Consider the following 6,366-nt stretch of genomic DNA (forward strand, 5'->3'; position numbering starts at 1 on the left):
ACCTTGTTCAGTTGTTCCAAAAAAAATCAAATGCAGTGCTAATTACTTTTCACCAGCTTTTACACCATCTATGCCTGGAGCAGCAGTCACCGCAAGCTGATTTTTGACAGGACTGGGAAAGAAAAAGTCCCAGAAGTGCATATCTCAAACCTTAAGTTTGTGAGTAACATTTTTTATCCTTTTTTTTTCTTACTATTTTTCTATTTTCTTCGGAGAGAGCACACAGGTGCTGCTTATACTTTCCCAACCGTGGCAACTTGCAGTGCGTGAAGGAAACTTTGAAAGTTTCGGTTGTCGGGTCGCGCGAAGCGTCGTACAGCTGTTACTTGCTCGAATGGAAAGTTCATCCAAAGCGCCTGGGGCGGCAACCCACGTTCACCCGAGATTGGTAATTTCTTTATGTCGGGGACCCTTGTGTTGAACAAACGTGATCGTTTCATGGTACAGCCCTGAACTGAGTTGTAGCAGGCAAAAAGCGGCTGGTGTCCCGTGATCCTCGATTGCATTTGCAAATTTCCAAATGCTAGGCTTAAATTAGATTGGAAGCGCTGTGTTGAAATGCAGCCTCTTCTTGTACGCTCAGCTACGATGGCTTGCCATGGAGGAAGTTAGTTACATCGTATATCTGTTGCGTAAAAAAATCGTAAAATATGGTTTCATGTTCACTTGAGTGCGTACGTTGTGTGCAACTTAACGGGAATTAGGTTATAGAAGAAAAAAATTGCAGGCTTATCAAGGTTAAGCCCAGTGGATGCGAAGCATGTCCTTAGCGTTTGGAGGCATCTTGACCGCATACACGCCCGGCGCAAAGACGCTGGCGCGGTTGCGGGCACGGAGACTGACGCGACGGCGGGCGCGCGCCGCCTCATCCCTGGCGTGACGTCACATATCACGTGATGCAGCGATGGTGGCGCCGCCGCCGCGTCACGCGCGACGGCGCGAACCGAAGCGTGGAGGCCTCCGCCGGGCGACATCCGACGGCGCGATATGAGGCCCCATCTGCAGCCGGTGTGACGTCATCACGTGACGTCACATCATGTGATCTCACTTCAAGGTCAATGGTGGCCACCGCCGGGAGGCGACCGACGGCGCGATATGAGGCCCCATCTGCAGCCGGTGTGACGTCATCGCGTGACGTCATGTCACGTGACCTACTTGAAGGTCACTTGAAGGTCAATGGTGGCCACCGCCGGGCGTCGCGCGAAGGCCCGAAACCTATGTTAATATGCTTCGCATAAAATATCCACAACGTTCGCGCTACCATAATGGCTAACAGATGGCAGACCGTAACCGTGTTGATCCCGCTTCGAGTTTTGCATCAATTCGGCCTCTCCGTGGCATCTGCTGGCCACTCTGGTTAGCTACTCCAAACATACAATAGCTCCGGATTCGAACCATAGACCACGACAAATTCTCCACGAACTGCGAAGCTTCTGAGAAAGCTGTATAACTTTCCTTTGTGGCCATACGCCTGCGCTGAGGACGAGGCTAATAGCTAATTGCTTCCTAATTGTAAGCTACACCTCCTTCCAGTTACTCGCTAATTACTGCATTACACTATTAGAAGGGGGTACTAAATATATCTGCTAGCTTTAATAAGAAATGTGACAAATTTTCAGGAAGATAAATGAAGAAAAAGAAACTGGAACGCGCTAAAGTAATGTGCTGAGAGAACGTTTAGACTTCAGTACTGCCCTTAGGACCCACAAAACTCCATTAGCAGCGCTGAGTGCATGATTCGCATGTTGTGATACGCTTTCGTTTCGTTCCCAAATGTTTGCTTCTTGTGAGGTATGAAAATTACCATAGTGTGTACAAATTTCCTTGCTAGGTTGAGGGAACATGCCAATAACGTAGATAATGCCCTTAAAAAAAAGATTTTGAAGGACTTCTGGCCGCCCACTGCCTTACGTGTGAAGATTGTTCCCCAGACCTTCCTAGCACCGTCGTTAGAAAAAAGAATAATCAACGTGTAACGCGCGAAATCATTGAATCTAAGATGATTTATAATCGGGGAGAAGCATGTGTTATCACTCCGCTTCTATCACTCTTTCTTATAAAGAGCTGACATATTTTCGCATGCACTGACGATGACGCCGGATTGTTCAGAGTGCATATATGTTCGCACGATTCGTTGGAAATAAAAGTTGGAAGTTCAGCGCCGTCCTTGTTGTCTCGTCTAGTCCTCGTCTCCTTGCGCTGCTGTTTATTTGTTCAATAATGTACCAACACGCCCAATTTTCCACGTTAGCAAGGTGACGCACCTTTTCCAACATGCACATAATCTTCCTAGTAACGTAGAGTAAAATTTAACGTTGTGCTCGGTGTCTACCTGTTACTTATACGCCACTTGCCTTTTGTAGGACCAAATGAGATTTGTTAGTAAGCGTTCCCTTACCTAACTTTAATTTAAAGTGTGAGGAACGAAAACACCTTGTTTGCTTCTCTAAAAAATAACATCGCTTTAGTAGAGTTACGTAGTGATATCTTTGCGATACCGGGCATGTGCTAAGTCACCTTATTCCTGACATAGATGGTTCAAACAACAGCTTGCTCAGTACTTCTCTGTGCTGGCGTTTCAAAGATATGTGACCACTTTGTAGAAATAACCAGGTGAGTACTTTGGATTAGATTTATGAAAGCAAATGCGCACTGACACCTGTCTTGAAAAACGCCACGAAGTCATCGCTTAGCTTGATTAGGCGTGAATCTTTACTTATACAGATTAGCTTAAAAAACGAATTTCGTACTGCACTAAGATATTGCTAATAGGTTATGAACACAGAGCTTCATAGGGTGTCATCTCCTGCAGGCTAAATGTTTAGATATAATTTTACAGCCAGCGGGCGGTGAAAAGTGCTCCTGACTACATGCTCGAAAGTGCTTCGGGCAGGAAGAAAAGTATGCGAAAGTAGTGATGGTATTGGCCTATAGTGCTGTTTTTTCAGAAATCTACAAGAACGTACTATTTTATTTCATACCATGAGAAGCACTGCGCACATGCGCATGGCGCGCTAAGATTACGAGAAAAATGACTGCGCAAATGCCAGAACTGCATCATCTGGGCGCCCTTCAAAAGTGCTTTTAGTGATGTTATGACGATTGGCGGCTTCCTCAGTTCATCTTCGCATTAAAGTAATGTCACGCCATTGCCGAGCATATGAACAACCTGCCCACGGCCACTTGTATGATCCACAGCGCACTGCAAGTCTTCGCACATGCACATGCAAGCAGACTGCTTGCATGTGCTCTGGTAACAGAAAATATTTATTCAGTTTATTTATTTATGAAATGTACTCGTAAGGCTCTCTTTGCAAGAACACAGGATAAGGGTGATGGGGATATGCTGTTAAAAAAGAAAACGACCAAACGAGAGGGAACGAAGTAATCAGTAAGCAACACTCAAAAACAATGCTCTACTTGGTACTCAATATACTCAACAAAAGAAATGAGATAAAGAGAAATCTGTGAAGCCACTTTTTCCTCTTTTCGCTGCATTCAAGCTAACAACGCTAGTTTGAAAGTAAGTTCACAACGTTAAGCACGACTCTTCGGTTCCATACACAGTCTGGTGGCTTTTAAGTAAGAAAAGTAGAAGTAAGAAAAGTAATGCAAACAACTGCTTTACTTAAATGTAGCCGCTTGAATATTTGTTGGATAAACATCGTGCAACACACTTCGGATGTACCATGTGGTTTGTGTAAAGTATTTACAGGGATGCTTGCGCAAACAGCGTATAATTTTTGACTAATGTTTTTACAAGAGCAGAATAATACCCAGAATTTCTGGAAAAGCACATTTTCTCAACGGGAAGTTGATGATCAACGCAATTTTTTCGCGTATCATAAGATTACAGTACAACAATCAATTCATCCGCAGAGCCCCTCTCGGAGCGCTTGTAGTTTTCTTCTGTTCATCTTCAAAAACGTAAACCATTGGTTTTCTCTGCCAGTACTGGTGCGCAGTGCGAGAACACGACAAACTGTCAAAGCAAGATTTTGCTGCGCGTCGGAAGGTTAGACTATTTCTTTCAATATAATAATAACATTATCTTAGAATATTCTACAGTTACACTACGACAAAAAGTGACGTCCGAGAAAACTGGACTTGACCTGCACGTAAAACGATATGCGAAGTAGACGGCATAGTAAGCCAAATATACTGTCAAAACGTATCTTTTCATTGCGTACCATTAGGTTACCACCATGTAAGAGCGAAAAAACACACTTTATATTGAGTGTGTGACCAAACTTGTGTTGACTAGTGCTGAGAATTAAACGCATGTCATGTACAACTAGGCGTTCGCATGACTTCCATTGACTCAGCTAACCTCGTACCGGAGCGTATAAAGTATTTCTCTATCGAAGGGCGGCCTCGAGTCATTCGATCACAGGTGGAGAGGGAATTGAAGGCGGAGAGAGAGAAAGCGACTGATGACCTGTTTTACGCATCGTTTTATGCAAAGGGAAGAAATGAGCTATTAAGTGTCGTTGTTTGCTCAGTAGAATGGAAAGTTGGGCGAGTTGGTATACTTTCATTTTGGGTGGAAAAAACAGCGCTCGTCCGTGTGGTTTCCTTCATCTTTGTCTTCCGTCCCTTTCGCGCTGTTTTTTCCACCCAAAATGTTGTTTGCTCCATTTTGGACAGAGGCCTGAAAAAACAATCCCCACACTCTGACAATGCGCTATTTGTTGCGTTTTGCTGTTGTATAGCTTTGCAGATCAGTGGTCAGCTGTAGACTGGCTCGTGGTGTGATGTCACGGGTTTTCATTTTTCTTCAATACTTTGTGTATTGCTGCCTTCTAGGATTTTAGAAAATTTGTTCATGCTTTTTATAAAAAATCACAGTGAAATATTTGAGAAGATAGAGCAGAAACGACCCGGTCCCACTTACAAGAAGAATAAAAAATGTTTTACTGCTTCGGCTTCTCGCGGTGTATATATTACTGCGCGGGAGGTCATGCCTTGTCGATACTAGAGCGAGGGTAACATACCCCTGACTTCAAGTCCTGCCTCCCATAAAAGGAAATTTTATTCATAAAATATTCCACTCTACACTCCGAAAACAACGATCTCTAATACCTTAATGCTTTTAATGCCTTGAGCGAAATACTACAAAACCAACCTGAGCTCGCCCTTGAAGAACGTTAGGAATGTTTTGCGTTGTGTTGTCTGATAATGTGATCGTGCTAAATCCGCATGGCTGATTTCCGCTCTAGTGTCTTCGCTTTCGCACATGATCACAATTTCGCTTAGGTGTTCAAATGACAATCGATAATGAAACTAACGTCCCGACAATGAAAACATGCACAAAAAAAATAGGTTCTTACAACTTCAAGGATGACAGTTTGGCTGCTATAACACCAAATAGAAAACATCACAATACTAAATGTTATCCTTCCACAGAGATTGGAAGCGGTGGTATCTGGAACGTACGGGATAACTTACTAAAGCGGTACATGGGGATATGAGGGACGCCGTAGTGAACGGCTTAGGATTAATGTAAAGCTTAAACTTTGCACACATCGCACAGCACAACGGCGTATATGCTTTCCGCCTCCACCGAAATGCGGCCGCCGCGACCGGGATTAGCTACCGCTACGATGGAATCAGTAGAAAAACGTTAAAGCCACTGACCATGGCGCTGCGGGTCCTGCTACGGAGATTCCCAAGGCATAAATAGCGTAATTACTTGCAAGTCTTTCGTCAATTGACGAGTATGCCCACCCACACCAAGGCAACAGCATACGCAGTTCCCACGCATATAATCGCAGGCACTTTTTTCCACATTTTTTCGGGAGACGGCCGCTACAGGGGGGTAGCTCCCGCGCGGGTCGCCAGATGGAGCCACGGCCTGTTGCTGCCAGCGCCGAAGCCGGCGGGAACGAGTCCCGGGCCCGAACCACGAGGTCGAGCAGAATGCGCCTTCGTAGTCGGTGTGCTCTCGCCAAGACAGGTGTGAAGGGACGTAGCGGACACGCGTCGCGCCTTCGAGCTCTTCCTCCGTGCCGCGGCGCCGACCAAGTCGCCCCCTCAGCTCAACTCGTGAGTTGCCGGCGCGCCTTTCGAGGCACGCCGTTTCATTCAACAGCGCTGCCGCTTCTTGACGCGTGCCAGCGGACGCTTCGAGCGTGGAAGCGCCTACCGATTCCCAAGTAGCCTGCATGCTACCGACCTTCGCCGCGTCTAAGACTTTCTCAACATGTCAACGTCGAGCTGTGCTTTGTTCAGCAAACGATATGGAAACTACCGAAAGTGCACAGTGGGTGTATTAAGATAATTAAAAGATTGTCTTAGTGTAAAGCCGGGACTGAAACCAATACCGAGACATCGTCCAATTTGTATTAAACACTTGCATGTTCGTTT

The 6,366-nt window shown here is 45.4% G+C and overlaps 1 protein-coding gene across 2 annotated transcripts in view; it reads left to right on the forward strand.

Annotated features, from left to right (window-relative positions):
* Positions 1-5,942: 5,942 nt before the first annotated feature.
* LOC149372036 (cell adhesion molecule Dscam1-like) overlaps positions 5,943-6,366 on the forward strand; it is a 197,521-nt gene continuing 197,097 nt past the window's right edge. For both annotated transcript variants that reach the window (XM_089566395.1, XM_089566396.1), the window contains exon 1: positions 5,943-6,045. The gene's annotated coding sequence lies outside the window, so the exon portion shown is untranslated. The remainder of the gene's footprint in view (positions 6,046-6,366) is intronic.

This window comes from Amblyomma mixtum, chromosome 1 (genome assembly GCF_055824585.1).
Source record: "Amblyomma mixtum isolate Tamu chromosome 1, ASM5582458v1, whole genome shotgun sequence".
Taxonomy (NCBI): Eukaryota; Metazoa; Arthropoda; class Arachnida; order Ixodida; family Ixodidae; genus Amblyomma; species Amblyomma mixtum.